General features: G+C 47.4%; 1 pseudogene; it reads left to right on the top strand.

Moving 5' to 3' along the window:
- Positions 1-23,050, top strand: part of LOC115148355 (probable E3 ubiquitin-protein ligase HERC1) — a 90,595-nt pseudogene that overhangs the window by 32,106 nt on the left and 35,439 nt on the right.

Here is a 23,050-nt window from a genome sequence, read left to right as displayed (position 1 = left end):
TTTGAAAGGCTGGTCATGGCTCACATCAACACCATTATCCCAGAAAACCTAGACCCATTCCAGTTTGCATAACGCCCTAACAGATCCACAGATGATGCTATCTCTATTGCACTCCACACTGCCCTTTCCCACCTGGACAAAAGGAACACCTATGTGAGAATGCTGTTCATTGACTGCAGCTCAGCGTTCAACACCATAGTGACATCAAAGCTCATCACTAAGCTAAGAACCCTGGGACTAAACACCTCCCTCTGCACCTGGATCCTGGACTTCCTGACGGGCCGCCCCCAGGTGGTAAGGGTAGGTAATAACACATCCGCCATGCTGATCCTCAACACATGGGCCCATCAGGGGTGCGTGCTCAGCCCCCTCCTGTACTCCCTGTTCACTCATGACTGCATGGCCAGGCATGACTCCAACACCATCATTAAGTTTGCCGATGACACCACAGTGGTAGGCCTGATCAACGATGAGACAGCCAAAAGGGAGGAGGTCAGAGACCTGGTCATGTGGTGCCAGGACAACAACCTCTCCCTCAACGTGATCAAGATAAATTAGATGATTGTGGACTACAGGAAAAAGAGGACCGAGCCAGCCCCTTTTCTCATCGACGGGGCTGCAGGGGAGCAGGTTGAGAGCTTCAAGTTCCTTGGCGTCCACATCTCCAACAAACTAACATGATCCAAGCACACCAAGACAGTCGTGAAGAGGGCACAACAAAACCTATTCCCCCTCAGGAGACTGAAAATATTTGGCATGGGTCCTCAGATCCTCAAAAGGTTCTACAGCAGCACCATCGAGAGCATCCTGACTGGTTGCATCACTGCCTGGTATGGCAACTTCTCGGCCTCTGACCGCAAGGCACTACAGAGGGTAGTGTGTACGACCCAGTACATCACTGGGGCCAAGCTTCCAGCCATCCAGGACCTCTATGCCAGGCGGTGTCAGAGGAAGGCCCTAACAATGGTCATAAGACTCCAGCTACCCTAGTCATAGACTGTTCTAGCAGTACCGGAGTGCCAGGTCTGGGTCCAAGAGGCTTCTAAACAGCTTCTACCCCCAAGCCATAAGACTCCTGATCATCTAATCAAATGGCTACCCAGACTATTTGCATTGCCCCCCCCCCCTTTTACACCGCTGCTACTCTCTGTTATCTATGCATAATCACTTTAATAACTCTACCTACATATTACGTCAATTACTTCAGCTAACCGGTGCCCCCACACATTGACTCTGTACCGGTACCTCCTGTATATAGTCTCGCTATTGTTATTTTTGTTATTTTACTGCTGCACTTTAACTACTTGTTACTTTTATTTCTTATCCATATTTTTTTTAACTGCATTATTGGTTAGGGGCTTGTAAGCAAGCATTTCACTGTAAGGTCTACTACACCTGTTGTATTTGGCGCATGTGACTATTAACATTTGATTTGACTTAATGTCAAGACAGTTTTCTGAATGATATCTCCATTCAACCTGAAGAGCTATAGCTGTCTCTCATGTGACTGTCTCATGCTGTCTCTCATGTGACTGTCTAATGCTGTCTCTCATGTGACTGTCTAATGCTGTCTCTCATGTGACTGTCTCATGTGACTGTCTCATGCTGTCTCTCATGTGACTGTCATGCTGTCTCTCATGCGACTGTCTCATGCTGTCTCTCATGCGACTGTCTCATGCTCTCTCATGCGACTGTCTCATGCTCTCTCATGCGACTGTCTCATGCTGTCTCTCATGCGACTGTCTCATGCGGCTGTCTCTCATGCGGCTGTCTCTCATGCGGCTGTCTCTCGCGGCTGTCTCTCATGCGGCTGTCTCATGCGGCTGTCTCTCATGCGACTGTCTCATGCTGTCTCATGCGGCTGTCTCTCATGCGGCTGTCTCATGCTGTCTCTCATGCGGCTGTCTCATGCTGTCTCATGCGGCTGGCTCATGCGGCTGTCTCATGCGGCTGGCTCATGCGGCTGTCTCATGCTGTCTCATGCGGCTGTCTCATGCTGTCTCATGCGGCTGTCTCATGCTGGCTCATGCGGCTGTCTCATGCTGTCTCATGCGACTGTCTCATTTTGTGTCTCATATGGAACTGTCTCATTTTGTGTCTCATGTGACTGTCTCATGCTGTCTCTTCTATTCCTTCCAGAGTCCCAGTGGGCAGGACCGGCAGGAACCGGGTCCCTCTGGTAGGGAGCAACAGGCGGACCAGGGGAAAGATCAGGACCCTGAGCTGGGGGGTCACGGTGGAGGTCATGGGACTCACCAGGGAGGGCAGTTCCTCCCCACGACTGCAGAACACAACCAGGAGGAGGGGCCAGAGGAGGACACACCCAGCATCAGCAGTATGTACCTGCCGGGTAAACTGGGCCATGTCTTTGGTCTTCGTATGTCGCATGATGATTTTGAAGTGTAGTGTACACACACACACACACACTCTCACACCTAAATCTCCCCATCTCTGTTTGCCCAATAGAGGTCCTCCAGTGCTTCCTGGCCACGCGGGAGGCCATGCAGCTGCAGCAGAACGAGACTGTCTACGAGTCTTCCGGGACCTCCACCCTTCCCAGCAGCACAGAGAGCCCCGGCACCCCAGAAAGAGAGCCCCCTAACAGGCAGGGCTGGGAGCGGCAGAGGGGATCCGAAGAGGGCATGTCATTCCCTGTAGCCTGCCACCTGGTTGTGTCCCGCTGTGTGTTTCTCCTCCTGGGGGTCCGGCCCGCGTGGCAGGAACAGAGTGAAGAGACAGGGCAGGCGGAGAGCACTGGAGCCAGGTGAGTGGGTCTGTGGATGGGAGGGAAGGAGTCAGGGGGGGTGTGTGTGTGTGTGTCGTATTGTTGATTTGGGCATTGGTGTCAATATGTGTGTGTTTGTGTATATTTCAGTACATTAGCCCTGGTATTCATTGTTTTTTCATCTACTATAAATACCTGGTCTGCTTTCTACAGGAAATCAACTTCATCTACAGATTCTCTACTCAGCCCAAAGACCGAACAGAGCAGATTCACCATGGGCAGTAGAAAACCATCTGCAGGCCAGTCCAGAAACTCCTTCAAGAATAGAATGGGTACTAAATGACTCACTGAATATGATCTAACTATCAATCCAGGAAGTACACAGTCACACACACACACACACACACAACCCGTCACAGCAATCCCCAAATGATATCACACAATAGAAGATGGAATTAGAGGTCTAGGCCCGGTTTCTGTAAAGCACTTTTGTGACAACCGATGATGTAGAAAGTGCTTTATCAAATCAAATCAATTTATATAGCCCTTCTTACATCAGCAGATATCTCAAAGTGCTGTACAGAAACCCAGCCTAAAACTCCAAACAGCAAGCAATGCAGGTGTAGAAGCACGGTGGCTAGGAAAAACTCCCTAGAAAGGCCAAAACTTAGGAAGAAACCTAGAGAGGAACCAGGCTATGAGGGGTGGCACAGATGTTCATAAATGACCAGCATTGTCAAATAATAAAAATAATAATAATAAAATAATAATATAACCACATTTGATTGATTGATGAATGAGAGGTCAACTATATAACCGCTTGTCCTCTGACCCTGACTCAGGTCTACCACTCTGTTCCCTGGGCATCATGAAGGATGCGTGGGAGCGGTTACGCCAGTGCATCAGCCCCACTACCAGCTCCATGTGCCAGGGCGGGGCGGGCAGCTCGCCCAGCGTGCTCAGCCAGGTCTTTCACTTCCTCTGTGGGAGCCTGCTCCGTCCGACCCCACCCTCGTCGTTACTGGAGAGAGAGGCAGGCAGCCAGGCAGACCCCAAGGCCATCACACTGGCCATGTACCAACAACAGCAGAGGGCAGAGGTAAGTATTTATAAAAATCGATACAGTTACACATCGCAATATTATTTTTGGATGATATTATTATCGATATTTGCCTGCAAGTATTCATTTAGTCAAAAATAATAAATAAAACTACTATAGGTAGCGTTAGCTAGAGCTAGTTGGCTGTACCGGCGCCAAAACGGCAATATTTCTCATCCCATTGCTTGTTTTCCATCTTGTTTTTAAATAGCGAGCTAATGTGTTTTCAGCACTTATTTCCTTGGCTGATCAAAACTCCATGCTCTATCTTGTTTCTCTGCAGCAGACTTAGTGATCAATATGTTTGGAATTAAATTGTAATAAATAAAATTGCAGTATTGTACCGAAAAAACATAAAATTGTGAGAATCGCAATACATAATCGGTACCAAAGTATTTTTATATATCGTAAGGTCCCTGGCAATTCCCAGCCCTAAACTAAATACGTTATTTTAGTGACTGCGCTAGTGGTGGGTCTATTATCCCTACTGCAGCATTGTAGAATCATTATCAAAGACTTGAATATAAGATTTTTATTTTATTTTAACCCTTTATTGAGAACGCATTCTCTGTTACAAAACAACCGTAGTCGTCCGTTCATTCAACATGGAGGATTACAATAATGTTAGTAAAACACTGTGTTTCTCTATGCTTCTCCTGTGCTCAGGTCCGTCTGGAGGCGTTGTGTCAGATCTCTTCCTTCCTGTCTGAGATGGAGGAGAAGAGTAGTGGTTCAGGCTCCTCTCCTCCCCTGCGGTTCCCTGGCTTGTTACAATCTGTTCAACTGCAGTTCCTGTCTGGCTGCTTCGGACTGGGGACACCTATCACAGGCTGCCAGTCTGGAGACAACGACCAAATGAACCACTACACTGTAAGTTAGACCAGATGAACCACTACACTGTAAGTTAGACCAGATGAACCACTACACTGTAAGTTAGACCAGATGAACCACTGCACTGTAAGTTAGACCAGATGAACCACTGCACTGTAAGTTAGACCAGATGAACCACTGCACTGTAAGTTAGACCAGATGAACCACTACACTGTAAGGTAGACCAGATGAACCACTGCACTGTAAGTTAGACCAGATGAACCACTACACTGTAAGGTAGACCAGATGAACCACTACACTGTAAATTAGACCAGATGAACCACTACACTGTAAGTTAGACCAGATGAACCACTGCACTGTAAGGTAGACCAGATGAACCACTGCACTGTAAGTTAGACCAGATGAACCACTACACTGTAAGGTAGACCAGATGAACCACTACACTGTAAGGTAGACCAGATGAACCACTACACTGTAAATTAGACCAGATGAACCACTACACTGTAATTTAGACCAGATGAACCACTACACTGTAAGGTAGACCAGATGAACCACTGCACTGTAAATTCAGTTACATATCATCAAATCAAATGTATTTGTCACATACACATGGTTAGCAGGTGTTAATGCAAGTGTAGCGAAATGCTTGTGCTTCTAGTTCCGACCATGCAGTAATATCTAACAAGTAATCTACCAATTCCACAACAACTACCTTGTACACACAAGTGGAAAGGAATGAATACGAATATGTACGTAAAAATATATAAATGAGTGATGGCTGAACGGCATAGGCAAGATGTGATAGATGGTATGGAGTACAGTATATACAGTGAGGGAAAAAAGTATTTGATCCCCTGCTGATTTTGTACGTTTGCCCACTGACAAAGAAATGATCAGTCTATAATTTTAATGGTAGGTTTATTTGAACAGTGAGAGACAGAATAACAACAAAAAAATCCAGAAAAACGCATGTCAAAAATGTTATAAATTGATTTGCATTTTAATGAGGGAAATAAGTATTTGACCCCCTCTCAATCAGAAAGATTTCTGGCTCCCAGGTGTCTTTTATACAGGTAACGAGCTGAGATTAGGAGCACACTCTTAAAGGGAGTGCTCCTAATCTCAGTTTGTTACCTGTATAAAAGACACCTGTCCACAGAAGCAATCAATCAATCAGATTCCAAACTCTCCACCATGGCCAAGACCAAAGAGCGCTCCAAGGATGTCAGGGACAAGATTGTAGACCTACACAAGGCTGGAATGGGCTACAAGACCATCGCCAAGCAGCTTGGTGAGAAGGTGACAACAGTTGGTGCGATTATTCACAAGTGGAAGAAACACAAAAGAACTGTCAATCTCCCTCGGCCTGGGGCTCCATGCAAGATCTCACCTCGTGGAGTTGCCATGATCATGAGAATGGTGAGGAATCAGCCCAGAACTACACGGGAGGATCTTGTCAATGATCTCAAGGCAGCTGGGACCATAGTCACCAAGAAAATAATTGGTAACACACTACGCTGTGAAGGACTGAAATCCTGCAGCGCCCGCAAGGTCCCCCTGCTCAAGAAAGCACATATACATGCCCGTCTGAAGTTTGCCAATGAACATCTGAATGACTCAGAGGACAACTGGGTGAAAGTGTTGTGGTCAGATGAGACCAAAATGGAGCTCTTTGGCATCAACTCAACTCGCCGTGTTTGGAGGAGGAGGAATGATGCCTATGACCCCAAGAACATCATCTCCACCGTCAAACATGGAGGTGGAAACATTATGCTTTGGGGGTGTTTTTCTGCTAAGGGGACAGGACAACTTCACCGCATCAAAGGGACGATGGACGGGGCCATGTACCGTCAAATCTTGGGTGAGAACCTCCTTCCCTCAGCCAGGGCATTGAAAATGGGTCGTGGATGGGTATTCCAGCATGACAATGACCCAAAACACACGGCCAAGGCAACAAAGGAGTGGCTCAAGAAGAAGCACATTAAGGTCCTGGAGTGGCCTAGCCAGTCTCCAGACCTTAATCCCATAGAAATCTGTGGAGGGAGCTGAAGGTTCGAGTTGCCAAACTTCAGCCTCGAAACCTTAATGACTTGGAGAAGATCTGCAAAGAGGAGTGGGACAAAATCCCTCCTGAGATGTGTGCAAAGCTGGTGGCCAACTACAAGAAACGTCTGACCTCTGATTGCCAACAAGGGTTTTGCCACCGAGTACTAAGTCATGTTTTGCAGAGGGGTCAAATTCTTATTTCCCTCATTAAAATGCAAATCAATTTATAACATTTTTCTGCGTTTTTCAGATTTTTTTTTTGTTATTCTGTCTCTCACTGTTCAAATAAACCTCCCATTAAAATTATAGACTGATCATTTCTTTGTCAGTGGTCAAACGTACAAAATCGGCAGGGGATCAAATACTTTTTTCCCTCACTGAACATATGAGATGAGTATTGTAGGGTATGAAAACATATATCATCACTGCACAGGGACACCCACCATAGTAGTAAATAGTAATTACTTGAGCAAACACGAACAAGTTGGGGCGGCAGGTAGCCTAGTGGTTAGAGAGTTGGGCCAGTAACCGAAAAGTTGCTGGATCGAATCCCTGAGCTGACAAGGTAAAAATCTGTTGTTCTGCCCCTGAACAAGGCTGTTCCCGGTAGGCTGTCATTGAAAATAAGAATTTGTTCTTAACTGACTTGCCAAGTTAAATAAAGGTTAAATAAAAAAAATAAAGTTGATGCTGGTGGTATGAACAATGCGTTAAGGAAGGGGTAGGGGACCCATCACATGTAGAAAAATCTTTAGAAAAGTCTTTACTGTGTGCTGACAAGGATAAGATGACTCACTGGCACGTGCTAACTACTCAACTGCTGAGGTCTAGCTCTGCCAGGTGGCAATAGTCATTTCAAGTTGATTGTGTAGTATTTTAATGTTATACCGATGTCTTTCTGTCCCCAGTCTGGGACCCAGTCAGCGTCTATGTTTACCCAGAGAGAGCTGCAGTCTGCTGCCCACACCCTCTACCAGCAGGTGGTACGAGTCCTGAGACAGAAGGTCCTCCTGGAGAGGGAACAGACAGGTTGGGGTCCAAATACTATATAACACATTTACTTTAGACTGGTTCAAGATCTGTTTGTTTCCGTACAGCCAACTCTTTTGGCCATTGGCAAGACGGCACAAACAGATCTGGCTACAGTAGCATGACTCCAGGGTCTGCTTCCATACATTCATATCTCCATCCCTGACAGTGATTTCCCCTTGCCTGATCCCAGATATGTTTGCGCTGTCTTACCATCTCGATCATAGGAGTTGTCTCCACAGCATAAACAGGTCTGAGATCAGGCTAGCAGTGAGAGTCCCCAGACTTGAACCCTTTTTGTATTCCCTCCCTCTCTCTCTCAGGCTCCTACCAGCCCCTGCTGTTGGCCACAGTGTTTGCCTTGAATTTCCACTACCAGCCAGTAGATCTGGTGGTGGTCTGTAAGTCTGGCATCCTGGAGATCCTGTCGTTGCTGACAGACAACACGTGTGTTCTGATGAACCAGCGCTGGCTAGCAGCCTCTGTGTCAGGAAGCATGCTGCTGAATGGAGCCGTAAAACTGGCCTGTGCCCGCCTACTGCAGATACTGGCCATCGCTGCTAGGTGAGTAGACTCGACAGGGATGAGGAAAGGAACTAGGACGCCAATTGAGAATGCTGCCGAGTAGAGCTGTCGAGCTGGCCTGCTGGCCATCGCTGATCGTTATATAGCTGCCTTGCTTAGTGCACAACAGCAGGATATGGCATCTAGGACACTTAGAATCCCACCAGATGTATTTATTTAACCAGCGACCTTCTAGTTGCAGACCTGGCTTCTCTAACCTCTAGACTACCTGCTGCCTAACTGAAGTCCACCTCTCTGTGTGTGTGTGTTCTTTCCCCAGTTTGTGTGAGGACTCCCTGCCTCTGGACGTGTCTCAGGCCCTGCTGGATGTGATGCGTGAGCAGCTCCAGAGTCTGTTACACATGGTCCACCAGCAGGAGGCGCTGGAGAACACGGCAGCAGAGGAAGCAGACCAGGACACCTCCACCAAGAGGATTCGGATAGAGGGTGAGGCAACGTTAGAGGGGAAAATACTTACTTTTACTTAGGCCTTTAAATTCCATGGACATCATAGGGGGGAGATTACCTATTTGTCGCGTAGAGTAGTCCAGAAGGCTAAACTGAAAAACATGAACCGAAACTTAAGCCTATATTAACCTTGAACTCTACTAATATAACGATGGCAGAGCCGCAAAAGCACTTCTGTGCAAGGGTTTATTTACATAGTGATTCTGAAAGAAGAATTGTACTGCCACTAAAGTATACATTATGGGGACAGCTAAACAATACTGGCACTAAAGTATACATTAAGGGGACAGCTAAACAATACTGGCACTAAAGTATACATTAAGGGGACAGCTAAACAATACTGGCACTAAAGTATACATTAAGGGGACAGCTAAACAATACTGGCACTAAAGTATACATTATGGGGACAGCTAAACAATACTGGCACTAAAGTATACATTAAGGGGACAGCTAAACAATACTGGCACTAAAGTATACATTATGGGGACAGCTAAACAGTACTGCCACTAAAGTCTACATTATGGGGACAGCTAAACAGTACTGCCACTAAAGTCTACATTATGGGGACAGCTAAACAGTACTGCCACTAAAGTATACATTATGGGAACAGCTAAACAGTACTGCCACTAAAGTATACATTATGGGGACAGCTAAACAGTGCTGCCCCGTCAACAGCTCAATGAAAAAGGTACCCTCTTGATCTGAGAGGCTCCTTTTGTAGGGGAAACCCCTCCCACCAGATCATACCAAACTCATGAATGAATTAAGCCATTACAAACATCAAAGCCTACATTTATCAGTCAGCTAAACATATCATGAATTATCTTAATTTAACCTTTGCAATCGGTTTATCATAACACTATATAGCACAATATAATACATTTACATGACCCCATCGATACTGACATGGTGTCTTCCAATACACACATTCACATGATCGTGCAATTCGGGACAGGCTCTACAAAGCCAGCCTGATTGCTGTAGTTCGGTTCCTTATTCCAGCAGACCCGGAAGCTACAGACGGGAGAGAGAGGAACAGAAACAGAGTTCTCATCCAAAACATTGATAAGTACAATAATGACTAATGAATAAGTGTTCCTGTCATGAGACCAACAGGACAGGGTAAGCCCCCTTGTATAATGTTTTCAGTTTACTTTCTGTTCACTTCCTGAATTGTTTTCCTAAATTGACTGAATTGAAATGGAAGTGACCCCAACCCTGATTGCAACAAATCCATGAACACAGAAAGAGGGAGAGAGAAACAGACATACTGAACCCTCTCTCTGCTGTTTGATCAATTTCATCCAGTTCACACATGTTAGTAACCTTGTCTAGTTCATTAGTGGGGAGGAGCGGGCAGATTCATTAGTGGGGAGGGGCAGACAGATTCATTAGTGGGGAGGGGCAGACAGATTCATTAGTGGGGAGGGGCAGGCGTACTCGTTAGCGGGGCGGGGCAGACAGACTCATTAACAGGGAGGGGCAGACAGATTCATTAGTGGGGAGGGGCGGGCAGGCGGACTCATTAGCGGGGCGGGGCAGACGGACTCATTAGTGGGGAGGGGCGGGGCAGACGGACTCATTAGTGGGGAGGGGCGGGGCAGACAGACTCATTAGCGGGGAGGGGCGGGCAGACGGACTCATTAGCGGGGAGGGGCGGGCAGACGGACTCATTAGCGGGGAGGGGCGGGGCAGACGGACTCATTAGCGGGGAGGGGCGGGGCAGACGGACTCATTAGTGGGGAGGGGCGGGGCAGACGGACTCATTAGCGGGGAGGGGCAGACAGTCTCATTAGCGGGGAGGGGCAGACTGTCTCATTAGCGGGAGGGGCAGACAGTCTCATTAGCGGGGAGGGGCAGACAGTCTCATTAGCGGGGAGGGGCAGACAGTCTCATTAGCGGGGAGGGGCGGGGCAGACAGACTCATTAGTGGGGAGGGGCAGGCAGTCTCATTAGTGGGGAGGGGCAGGCAGTCTCATTAGTGGAGATGGGCAGGCAGTCTCATTAGTGGGGAGGGGCAGGCAGTCTCATTAGTGGAGATGGGCAGGCAGTCTCATTAGTGGGGAGGGGCAGGCAGTCTCATTAGTGGAGAGGGGCAGGCAGTCTCATTAGTGGAGATGGGCAGGCAGTCTCATTAGTGGGGAGGGGCAGGCAGTCTCATTAGTGGGGAGGGGCAGGCAGTCTCATTAGTGGAGATGGGCAGGCAGTCTCATTAGTGGGGAGGGGCAGGCAGTCTCATTAGTGGAGATGGGCAGGCAGTCTCATTAGTGGGGAGGGGCAGGCAGTCTCATTAGTGGGGAGGGGCAGGCAGTCTCATTAGTGGGGAGGGGCAGGCAGTCTCATTAGTGGAGATGGGCAGGCAGTCTCATTAGTGGGGAGGGGCAGGCAGTCTCATTAGTGGAGAGGGGCAGGCAGTCTCATTAGTGGAGATGGGCAGGCAGTCTCATTAGTGGGGAGGGGCAGGCAGTCTCATTAGTGGAGAGGGGCAGGCAGTCTCATTAGTGGAGAGGGGCAGGCAGTCTCATTAGTGGAGAGGGGCAGGCAGTCTCATTAGTGGAGAGGGGCAGGCAGTCTCATTAGTGGAGATGGGCAGGCAGTCTCATTAGTGGAGAGGGGCAGGCAGTCTCATTAGTGGAGAGGGGCAGGCAGTCTCATTAGTGGAGAGGGGCAGGCAGTCTCATTAGTGGAGAGGGGCAGGCAGTCTCATTAGTGGAGAGGGGCAGTAAGGGAGAGAACCTAACAGCTCGGTTATGACTTTAATGTGTGTGTGTTCTGAGTGTAAAATAAAGTATTCACTGTTCCTTAACGCCATTGTTGTGGCCCCGTATGAGATGTTAGCTGGAGTGGACATAATGTCAGGTGGGATGAACCTTCACAGTTTACATTTCTCTGTAGGGATGGAGGTGGTGCGGAGCAGTAGAGTCATTGAGTCTCAGCTCGCTGACTTCTTGGTATTCCTGAGGCGTATCCTGTCGCTAAGGGTGACCAAGAGAGTTTCTGCCTTCATCAAGTGGATCGATCCTCTCATGACCATCATCTCACATAAGTGCTCTTCGGGTAAGGGCTGAACGCAGTCAACAACTCCGTTTTGTTTCTCTTTACACTGCGGAAAATTGCGGGGATGTGTCATGTCTCTGCACTTGTATCACCTTTTAAAATGTTTAATCAAATATAACTTGATCAGCTGCTTGAAATGAAGATGTGACGTTTCCATTAGGTTCTCCACGATTCCGGAACTTGAGAACCAAACTGCTAGCCTTCCACATTCTGGAAGGTCTGTTACCGGCCTGTTCTGATGCAGCACAGATTGAACAGGTGAGACCACAGAGTATTCTACTGTCTCTGTCTGTCTGAGACCACAGAGTATTCTACTGTCTCTGTTGTCTGTGTCTGAAACCACAGAGTATTCTACTGTCTCTGTTTGTCTGAGACCACAGAGTATTCTACTGTCTCTGTCTGAGACCACAGAGTATTCTACTGTCTCTGTTTGTCTGAGACCACAGAGTATTCTACTGTCTCTGTTGTCTGTCTGAGACCACAGAGTATTCTACTGTCTCTGTTGTCTGTCTGAGACCACAGAGTATTCTACTGTCTCTGTTGTCTGTCTGAGACCACAGAGTATTCTACTGTCTGTTGTCTGTCTGAGACCACAGAGTATTCTACTGTCTCTGTCTGAGACCACAGAGTATTCTACTGTCTCTGTTGTCTGTCTGAGACCACAGAGTATTCTACTGTCTCTGTTGTCTGTCTGTCTGAGACCACAGAGTATTCTGTTGTCTGTCTGTACCTGCCAGTTATAAAGAATGGAACTAACTTTTTTTTCTCGTCTTCCACTTTTCCCCTCCCTCCCCTTCAGATTGTTGATCAGCTGTTTGGACTTCTCTCAGTGTGTATGTGGGAGGAGTCTTTAGCTGTGAAGAAGAACCAAGAGAAAACAGCAGAGTGCTCCAACAGGGTATTCACAGTAACAATATAATGGACATTTTATGAACTTGGTGTGGTGTTGAGTTTGAGTAATGTGGTCCTGTGTATCCCAGTTGGTAGCTTAAAAGGTCGTGGGTCATGAACTTACTATACTCTTAAGTCACTTATGATAAAAGCGTATGCTAAATGGTATACATGTTCATGCTGTGTTCCAGGACCCAGGGAGTGATGATGAGTCTATTCCTATTGGAGACTTCTCCTTTGACCCCTACAAGCTGATCTGCTGCTCGTTGGAGAGCGGCAACGTCCTGTCTCATGGATCAGGAGGGAAGGGGTACGGCCTCGCCACCACAGCCATCAACTCCGGCTGCTTCATATGGAAGGTATTAAAGTACTTTATTTAATGAGTAAAATGTACAGGATAATATAAGATGGATCAGGAGGGGAGGGGTATGGCCTCGTCGCTACCGCCTTGCCACTCCATCACCTCAGGCTGCATTTTATCGACGGTAGACTGTACTAGATAATCAGTGTTTGAGAGGATCCATTTGAGCAAGGTGAGGCACAGAATCTCTAATCTTGATCGTACGGAGTAGTAGTATTTTAGGATTCAAGGTGAGGCACAGAATCGCTAATCAAATCAAATTTGATTTGTCAGATGCGCAGAATATAACAGGTGTAGACCTTACAGTGAAATGCTTACTTACAAGTTCTTAACACTTTTTTTCTTAACTTCTTAAAGCGTTGTTGGTTAAGTAACAAATAATTAAAGAGCAGCAGTAAAATAACAATAGCGAGGCTATATACACCGGTTACTGGTACTGAGTCAATATGCGGGGGCACAGGTTAGTCTAGGTAATCTTGATCATACTGAGTATTTAGGATGCAAGGTGATTTGTAGATAAGTGATTCTGTACAGTTCGACTACAATGTCAATGATGATGTCAGACATACACAATGATTAAAACATATGTTAAGTTGCCTAAATCATGAAATCGGGCAACATTGTATCCTCCTAATTCCACTTCTTCATCACCCTCCTCCAGTTCAACATCACCAAGGAGAACAAAGGGAACGAGGGCACCTGTATCGGAGTGTCTCGCTGGCCCATCCGGGACTACAACCACCGCACCACCACAGACATGTGGCTGTACCGGGCCTACAGCGGTAGTCTGTACCACGGAGGGGAGCTGGGCCGGGCCCTGCCATCCTTCACTCAGGGAGACACCATCACCTGCATCCTGGACATGGAGGCTAGGACCATCTCTTTTGCCAAGAACAACAAGGTCTGTATACTTTACATCCTGGGGAGGAAGGGAATTCAACCCAATTAAATTCAGTTTAAAAGGCAATTATTACGATACAATATAATACTTTTATTGTCCATTTCCATGACATTTGTTGCTGGCAGGCATAGGATATTCGTCGGAATATCATTAGGACATGCCTAATATTGTGTCTTGTTGACAGGAGCCTAAGCTGGCTTTTGAAGGTGTGGAGGCCACGGAGTTGTACCCTTGTGTGTTATTCTACAGCAGCAACCCTGGAGAGAAGGTCTGTGTGTGTGTGTGTGTGTGTGTCTTTAATTGGCTCTTTTAATACAAGGTAGATGTCTATGTAACATTTTGAAGATACTAAGTTACAAGCATAATACTATCAGTCTGCTTTCAATGGACTAAAAGCAGGACTCACCACTACCGTGCTCTACCCCTAGGTGGCGCTGTGTGACCTCCAGATGAGAGGCATGCCCAGTGACCTGCTGCCTGGTGAACCACTGTGTTCCCCCCGCACCACAGTACTGCTGGAGGCCACGGTTCAGCTCCTCCGCAGGCTGCACCAGTGTGACGGCTACTGGACACAACACATCAACCAGCACATGCAGAGCCGGCTGGAGCTCATAGGACCGCTCATGAAGGAGGGAGGCCTGGGGACCATCAAACATGGTCAGCCACTGGGCGCACACACTTAGCTTTTTAGTCATTTAGCAGACGCTCTTATCCAGAGTGACTTAGTGCATTCATCTTAAAATAGCGAGGTAGGACAACTACATATCACCGGCATAGAAAGTACATTTTTCCTCGATAACGTATCAATCAAGTGCTGGTTGTTATTTTTTTATTTGAGGGAGGGGGTTGCGATGAGGAGGATTATTTAAGATACTGTTTGAAGAGGTAGGGTTTCAGATGTTTTCGGGGAGATGGACAGGGACTTTGCTGTCCTAGCTTCAGGGGGAGCTGGTTCCAACATTGGGGTGCCAGGACAGAAGAGCTTGGACTGGGCTGAGTGCCAAGAGACCTGAGGTGGCAGAACGGAATGCTCAGGTTGGGGTGTAGGGTTTGAGCTGAGTCTGAAGGTGGGGGGACGGGGACGGGGGCGCAGTTCCTCTCGTTCTGTCGGTAAGCACCACAGTCTTGGTTTTGTGGAGAGTGCGCAGGAGCGAGGTGGCAGAACGGAATGCTCAGGTTGGGGTGTAGGGTTTGAGCTGAGTCTGAAGGTGGGTGGATGGGGGGGGGGCAGTTTCTCTCGTTGTTCTGTCGGTAAGCACCACAGTCTTGGTTTTGTGGAGTGTGCGCAGGAGCGAGGTGACAGAACTTGGGAAGGTTGAAAACCAAGAGCGCTGCAGCGTTCTGGATCAGTTTCAGGGTTTGATGGCACAAGCGGGAAGCCCAGCAGTCCAGACGGGAGAAGACAAGTGCCTGGATTAGGACCTGTGCCACTTCCTGTGTGAGGTAGGGTCATACTCTACGGATATTGTAGAGCATGAACCTGCAGGAGCGAGTCACTGCTTTGATGTTTGCAGAGAATAACAGGGTGTTGTTGTCCAGTGTTACGCCAATGTTCTTTGCACTCTGGGAGGGTGACACTGGAGTTGTCAACTGTGATGGAGAGGTATTTGAGCGAGCAGGCATTCCCCCCCCCCCCCCCCCCCGAGGAAGAGCAGTTCCGTCTTGTTGAGCTTGATGTGGTGGGCCGACATCCAAGCTGGGTGTCGGCAGGAGAAAAATATTTAAGTGTCACCCGCATAGCAATGATAGGAGAGACCATGTGAGGATATGACGGAGCCGACTGACTTGGGGTATAGAGAGAAGTGAAGAGGGACTAGAACCGAGCCCTGGGGGACACCAGTAGTGAGAGTACGTGGTGCAGACACAGATCCTCTCCATGAGACCTGCTAGGTTGGATGCAATACAGGAGTGTGCAGAGCCTGAGACGCCCAGCCCTGAGAGGGTGGAGAGGAGGATCTGATAGAGCCTGAGATGCCCAGCCCTGAGAGGGTGGAGAGGAGGGTCTGATGGTTCACGGTGTTGAAGGCAACATATAGATCTAGGAGGATGAGAACAGAGGAGAGAGAGTCAGATTTGGCAGTGCGGAGAGCCTCCGTGACACAGAGAAGAGCATTCTTTGTTGAGTGACGCGTCTTGAAGCCTTACTGGTTAGGGTCAAGAAGATCATTCTGAGATGAGAAAGTTGATCAGAGACAGCACACTCAAGTGTTTTGGAAAGAAAAGGATACATGTCTATAATTGTTGACGTCAGATGATTAGAGTGTTGGTTTCTTGAGAAGGGAAGCAACTCGGGCCATTATGAAGTCAGAGGGGACTCAGCCAGTGGTCAGGGAGGAGTTGAGGGAATTCAGGAATGGGAGAAGGTCTCCAGAGATAGTCTGGAGAAGGGAGGATGGCAGGTTGTCTGGAGGCCAGACCTCACTAGTCAAGAGAGAGGGGGAGAAAGAGGTCAAGGCTTAGGGTAGTTCTGTGTGAGTTGAGACCAGTGGACTCAGTAGGCTGAGTGAATGAGTAGCGGATGTCGGGAGGGGGTGGAAGATTAAGGTGGGAGGAGAAAGTAGAAAAGAGTTTCCTATGGTTAGAGGCAGAAGCTTGAAATGTAGTGATAGAAAGTGGCTTTAGCAGTGGATACAGAGGAAGAGAAGGTAGAGAGAAGGGACTGAAAGGATAATAGGTCCTCTGGAAGTTTAGTTTTCCTCCATTTTTACTTCCCTCCATTTTTGCTCAGCTACCCGCAGCCCTGTGCAGTAAGCTCGCAATCAGTCACTCAGCCATGGAGCAGGAGGGGAGGCCCGAGCCAACCTGGAGGAAAGGGGACAGTGCAAATCATGGGATGAGGAGAATAGTGTCAAAGAGGCAGAATCAGGAGACAGAAGGGAGAGATGATAGAAGGGGAAAGATAGAGAAGATTGCGTCCGCGCATGACCATCTGGGTAGCGGCTGAGTGGTCAGGGTTGGAGGAAAGGGAGACAGAAAAGGAAACCAAAGTAGTGATCTGAGACCAGGAGAGGGGTTGCAGTGAGATTAGTAGGAGAACAGAGACCTGGAGAGGGGTTGCAGTGAGATTAGTAGGAGAACAGAGACCTGGAGAGGGGTTGCAGTGAGATTAGTAGGAGAACAGAGACCTGGAGAGGGGTTGCAGTGAGATTAGTAGGAGAACAGAGACCTGGAGAGGGGTTGCAGTGAGATTAATAGGAGAACAGAGACCTGGAGAGAGGTTGCAGTGAGATTAGTAGGCGAGCAGCCTCTAGTAAAGATTATGTCAAGCTCATTGCCTGCTTTTTGAGTTGGAGGGGATTGGGAAAGGGTGAGGTCAAAAGAGGCAAGGAGTGGAAATAAATTAATCGAAGGCAGATGTCGGGAGGTTGAAGTCGCCAAGTACGAAGAGCGGTGAGCCAGCGTCAGGAAATTAGCTTATCAAGGTGTCAATCTCATTAAGGAACTCTCCCAGGGTACCTGATGGTTGATAGATGACAATGTTAAGCGTGAGTGGACACGTGACAATGTGGAATTCAAATGAGGAAATGGACAGGTGAGGGAGAAAGAAATCTCCACTGAGGAGAAATGAGTAGACCTGTGCCACCACTGCGACGACCAGATGCTCTCGGACTATGGGAGAAAACAATCAGATGAAGAAAGAGCAGCTGGAGTAGCAGTGTTCTGAGGTGATCCCTGTCAGGGACAAGTAAAGAGACTGAAGGGCAGCATAGGCTGAGATGAACTCTGCGTTCTTGATCGCAGATCAGCAGTTCCAAGCGCTGCCAGAGACCTGAGAATTCCATGGTATGTGCGCGCGGGGTACACTAAATTACAAGGGTAGCAGCCGAGAGGTGAGGAGCGTCTGTAAAGCCTACAGGGAGAGGTGCGAACAGGTATAGAAAACACACAGAGCTACAAAAGAGCACAATGAGAATCTATAAATAACTACGTAATATACTGAGAGAGTGGTGTGGAGCCTTCCACAAACAACTCGGGAAGAACTTACAGCTGCCACTGCGAAACCAGTGGAGAATGAAGAACTAACACTAATTGCCAATTGCCTAGCAGACGAGGAGAGCACACCTCCCTGTACTAATTGCTGATTGCCTAGGAGAGGTGAAACCACTCCCCCCTCCAATACAGCCAATGGTTACCAAAACAAGTCACACATTGCCCTGCCCCTTGATCCTGGTTGATGTGTCAACAACTATCTGCAAATGATGAGCAGTCATCAGTTCATACACCAAAGTAGACTACTGGGAAGACAGGCAGCACTTAAAGTAGTTGGTCCTAGCTAGGAAAAAGACAGTACTAGACCACAACAAATAATCACTCCTGGAGATATCAGGAGTCCTCTAGATATAGAATATATATATATATAGAATGAAGTACGCTGGATGGCGGCTGAGAAGTTATATATACTCAGAAAAGAGATGAAACCCCTCCCTCTCCAATACAGCCACTGATTACCAAAACAAGTCACACATTTACACACCTGAATACGTTCCCAGAATAGAGAAAGGGCTCAAACTAACTGTAGCTATGCAGCATTGTCTGCAAGGCTAGTGGGATTTGAAGACATTTTTACTATGCTATGATCGTGATGTGGTTGTGGTACCTATTTTAGTTGAATACACAGATTTAAGTCTGTATGTTCTGCTTCAGTCTATATCTGACTAAAATGTAAATGTAGCCTTAAAAAGATGAAAAGTAACTGTCACTATTCAACAATGAGTTTCTTTATCTGATTTTCTGTTAAATCCAGCAGGCCCGAGACCTAAAGGAATTGATGAAAGGGAGAAGAACAAGGAGCAGGTCGGGAGTTGTGTTGGAGAGGAGACTGTAGACCCAGGGGACTTGGTGACGGGACCCTCAGGCCTCTCTGAGACCCAGCTGGGTGCTTTGTGCTCTGAGGTGTGGCCGGTGCTGGCCCTGATCGGAGGAGTGGACAGTGGGCTCCGGGCAGGGGGGCTCTGCCTGCACAAACCCAGTGGGAGAAGGGCCACCCTGCTGGGGGTACTGAAGGAAGGAAGCCCCCTAGCCAAGCTTCAATGGGAGGAGGCTGACCTCTCTGTCAGGTATTACAGTAGAGATTATACACACACACACACACACACACACACACACACTCAACTGTAGAGAATTGTTTTCATGCACAGTGCTGTTTATTTCCAGACTTTTGTGAAAGCAAAGCAACAATAGATATCTTACAATATCTGTATCATTAATTCATCTCTCGCTCTGTCTGTCTGTCTGTCTGTCTGTCTGTCTGTCTGTCTGTCTGTCTGTCTGTCTGTCTGTCTGTTTGTCTCCAGTTCCATCCTGTTCTGTCTGTCTCCAGTTCCATCCTGTTCTGTCTCTCTACAGTTCCATCCTGTTCTGTCTCTCTACAGTTCCATCCTGTTCTGTCTCTCTACAGTTCCATCCTGTTGTGTCTCTCTACAGTTCCATCCTGTTCTGTCTCTCTACAGTTCCATCCTGTTGTGTCTCTCTACAGTTCCATCCTGTTGTGTCTCTCTACAGTTCCATCCTGTTCTGTCTCTCTACAGTTCCATCCTGTTGTGTCTCTCTACAGTTCCATCCTGTTCTGTCTCTCTACAGTTCCATCCTGTTGTGTCTCTCTACAGTTCCCATCCTGTTCTGTCTCTCTACAGTTCCATCCTGTTGTGTCTCTCTACAGTTCCATCCTGTTCTGTCTCTCTACAGTTCCATCCTGTTGTGTCTCTCTACAGTTCCATCCTGTTGTGTCTCTCTACAGTTCCATCCTGTTCTGTCTCTCTACAGTTCCATCCTGTTGTGTCTCTCTACAGTTCCATCCTGTTCTGTCTCTCTACAGTTCCATCCTGTTCTGTCTCTCTACAGTTCCATCCTGTTGTGTCTCTCTACAGTTCCATCCTGTTCTGTCTCTCTACAGTTCCATCCTGTTGTGTCTCTCTACAGTTCCATCCTGTTCTGTCTCTCTACAGTTCCATCCTGTTGTGTCTCTCTACAGTTCCATCCTGTTCTGTCTCTCTACAGTTCCATCCTGTTCTGTCTCTCTACAGTTCCATCCTGTTCTGTCTCTCTACAGTTCCATCCTGTTCTGTCTCTCTACAGTTCCATCCTGTTGTGTCTCTCTACAGTTCCATCCTGTTCTGTCTCTCTACAGTTCCATCCTGTTTTGTCTCTCTACAGTTCCATCCTGTTCTGTCTCTCTACAGTTCCATCCTGTTTTGTCTCTCTACAGTTCCATCCTGTTCTGTCTCTCTACAGTTCCATCCTGTTGTGTCTCTCTACAGTTCCATCCTGTTCTGTCTCTCTACAGTTCCATCCTGTTCTGTCTCTCTACAGTTCCATCCTGTTCTGTCTCTCTACAGTTCCATCCTGTTCTGTCTCTCTACAGTTCCATCCTGTTCTGTCTCTCTACAGTTCCATCCTGTTGTGTCTCTCTACAGTTCCATCCTGTTCTGTCTCTCTACAGTTCCATCCTGTTCTGTCTCTCTACAGTTCCATCCTGTTCTGTCTCTCTACAGTTCCATCCTATTCTGTCTCTCTACAGTTCCATCCTGTTGTGTCTCTCTACAGTTCCATCCTGTTGTGTCTCTCTACAGTTCCATCCTGTTCTGTCTCTCTACAGTTCCATCCTGTTGTGTCTCTCTACAGTTCCATCCTGTTCTGTCTCTCTACAGTTCCATCCTGTTCTGTCTCTCTACAGTTCCATCCTGTTCTGTCTCTCTACAGTTCCATCCTGTTCTGTCTCTCTACAGTTCCATCCTGTTCTGTCTCTCTACAGTTCCATCCTGTTCTGTCTCTCTACAGTTCCATCCTGTTCTGTCTCTCTACAGTTCCATCCTGTTCTGTCTCTCTACAGTTCCATCCTGTTCTGTCTCTCTACAGTTCCATCCTGTTCTGTCTCTCTACAGTTCCATCCTGTTCTGTCTCTCTACAGTTCCATCCTGTTCTGTCTCTCTACAGTTCCATCCTGTTCTGTCTCTCTACAGTTCCATCCTGTTCTGTCTCTCTACAGTTCCATCCTGTTTTGTCTCTCTACAGTTCCATCCTGTTGTGTCTCTCTACAGTTCCATCCTGTTCTGTCTCTCTACAGTTCCATCCTGTTGCTGTCTCTCTACAGTTCCATCCTGTTGTGTCTCTCTACAGTTCCATCCTGTTCTGTCTCTCTACAGTTCCATCCTGTTCTGTCTCTCTACAGTTCCATCCTGTTCTGTCTCTCTACAGTTCCATCCTGTTCTGTCTCTCTACAGTTCCATCCTGTTCTGTCTCTCTACAGTTCCATCCTGTTCTGTCTCTCTACAGTTCCATCCTGTTCTGTCTCTCTACAGTTCCATCCTGTTCTGTCTCTCTACAGTTCCATCCTGTTCTGTCTCTCTACAGTTCCATCCTGTTCTGTCTCTCTACAGTTCCATCCTGTTCTGTCTCTCTACAGTTCCATCCTGTTCTGTCTCTCTACAGTTCCATCCTGTTCTGTCTCTCTACAGTTCCATCCTGTTCTGTCTCTCTACAGTTCCATCCTGTTCTGTCTCTCTACAGTTCCATCCTGTTCTGTCTCTCTACAGTTCCATCCTGTTCTGTCTCTCTACAGTTCCATCCTGTTCTGTCTCTCTACAGTTCCATCCTGTTCTGTCTCTCTACAGTTCCATCCTGTTCTGTCTCTCTACAGTTCCATCCTGTTCTGTCTCTCTACAGTTCCATCCTGTTGTGTCTCTCTACAGTTCCATCCTGTTCTGTCTCTCTACAGTTCCATCCTGTTCTGTCTCTCTACAGTTCCATCCTGTTGTGTCTCTCTACAGTTCCATCCTGTTGTGTCTCTCTACAGTTCCATCCTGTTCTGTCTCTCTACAGTTCCATCCTGTTCTGTCTCTCTACAGTTCCATCCTGTTCTGTCTCTCTACAGTTCCATCCTGTTCTGTCTCTCTACAGTTCCATCCTGTTGTTGTCTCTCTACAGTTCCATCCTGTTCTGTCTCTCTACAGTTCCATCCTGTTCTGTCTCTCTACAGTTCCATCCTGTTCTGTCTCTCTACAGTTCCATCCTGTTGTGTCTCTCTACAGTTCCATCCTGTTCTGTCTCTCTACAGTTCCATCCTGTTCTGTCTCTCTACAGTTCCATCCTGTTCTGTCTCTCTACAGTTCCATCCTGTTCTGTCTCTCTACAGTTCCATCCTGTTCTGTCTCTCTACAGTTCCATCCTGTTCTGTCTCTCTACAGTTCCATCCTGTTCTGTCTCTCTACAGTTCCATCCTGTTCTGTCTCTCTACAGTTCCATCCTGTTGTGTCTCTCTACAGTTCCATCCTGTTCTGTCTGTCTCCAGTTCCATCCTGTTCTGTCTCTCTACAGTTCCATCCTGTTCTGTCTCTCTACAGTTCCATCCTGTTCTGTCTCTCTACAGTTCCATCCTGTTCTGTCTCTCTACAGTTCCATCCTGTTCTGTCTCTCTACAGTTCCATCCTGTTCTGTCTCTCTACAGTTCCATCCTGTTCTGTCTCTCTACAGTTCCATCCTGTTCTGTCTCTCTACAGTTCCATCCTGTTCTGTCTCTCTACAGTTCCATCCTGTTCTGTCTGTCTCCAGTTCCATCCTGTTCTGTCTCTCTACAGTTCCATCCTGTTGTGTCTCTCTACAGTTCCATCCTGTTCTGTCTCTCTACAGTTCCATCCTGTTGTGTCTCTCTACAGTTCCATCCTGTTCTGTCTCTCTACAGTTCCATCCTGTTCTGTCTCTCTACAGTTCCATCCTGTTGTGTCTCTCTACAGTTCCATCCTGTTCTGTCTCTCTACAGTTCCATCCTGTTCTGTCTCTCTACAGTTCCATCCTGTTGTGTCTCTCTACAGTTCCATCCTGTTGTGTCTCTCTACAGTTCCATCCTGTTGTGTCTCTCTACAGTTCCATCCTGTTCTGTCTCTCTACAGTTCCATCCTGTTCTGTCTCCAGTTCCATCATGTTCTGTTGTGCATGTCTTTCTTTCTTTCTTTCTTTCTTTTCTGTTTATTTCTGTTCTGTTTTAATCATGTGTCTTTCCCTCGGTTACCTAATTCACCCTTCTTACCTTTCCTTTTTCTTTCTTTTTGTTTCTCTTCTTTTTTTGTCCTCCCTCCTTCATTC

This window comes from Salmo trutta, chromosome 15, assembly GCF_901001165.1.
Source record: "Salmo trutta chromosome 15, fSalTru1.1, whole genome shotgun sequence".
Taxonomy (NCBI): Eukaryota; Metazoa; Chordata; class Actinopteri; order Salmoniformes; family Salmonidae; genus Salmo; species Salmo trutta.
This window is presented reverse-complemented; position numbering and strand designations above follow the sequence as displayed.